General features: G+C 93.6%; 1 pseudogene; it reads right to left on the reverse strand.

Annotated features, from left to right (window-relative positions):
- Positions 1-283, reverse strand: part of LOC101776757 — a 13,217-nt pseudogene that overhangs the window by 1,663 nt on the left and 11,271 nt on the right.

Raw genomic sequence — 283 nt, forward strand, 5'->3', positions numbered from 1 at the left:
TAACCCAACCGCCGCCCCGCGCCGCGCCGCCGCCCGCGCGCCGCGCCCGCCGCGCCGCGCCCGCCGCCCGCGCGCCGCGCCCGCCGCCCGCTCGCCGCGCCCGCCGCCTGCGCCCTCCACCGTGCCCTCCGCCCGCGCGCCGCGCCCGCTGCCCGCGCCCGCCGCCGCGCCCGCCGTGCCGCGCCCGCCGCCCGCGCCTGCGCGCCGCGCCGCCGCGCCCGCGCCCGCCGCGCCGCGCCGCCGCCGCGTCTACGCCGCGTCGCCGCCGCGCCGCCGCGCCGCC

Source organism: Setaria italica, chromosome IV (genome assembly GCF_000263155.2).
Source record: "Setaria italica strain Yugu1 chromosome IV, Setaria_italica_v2.0, whole genome shotgun sequence".
In the NCBI taxonomy this organism is placed as follows: Eukaryota; Viridiplantae; Streptophyta; class Magnoliopsida; order Poales; family Poaceae; genus Setaria; species Setaria italica.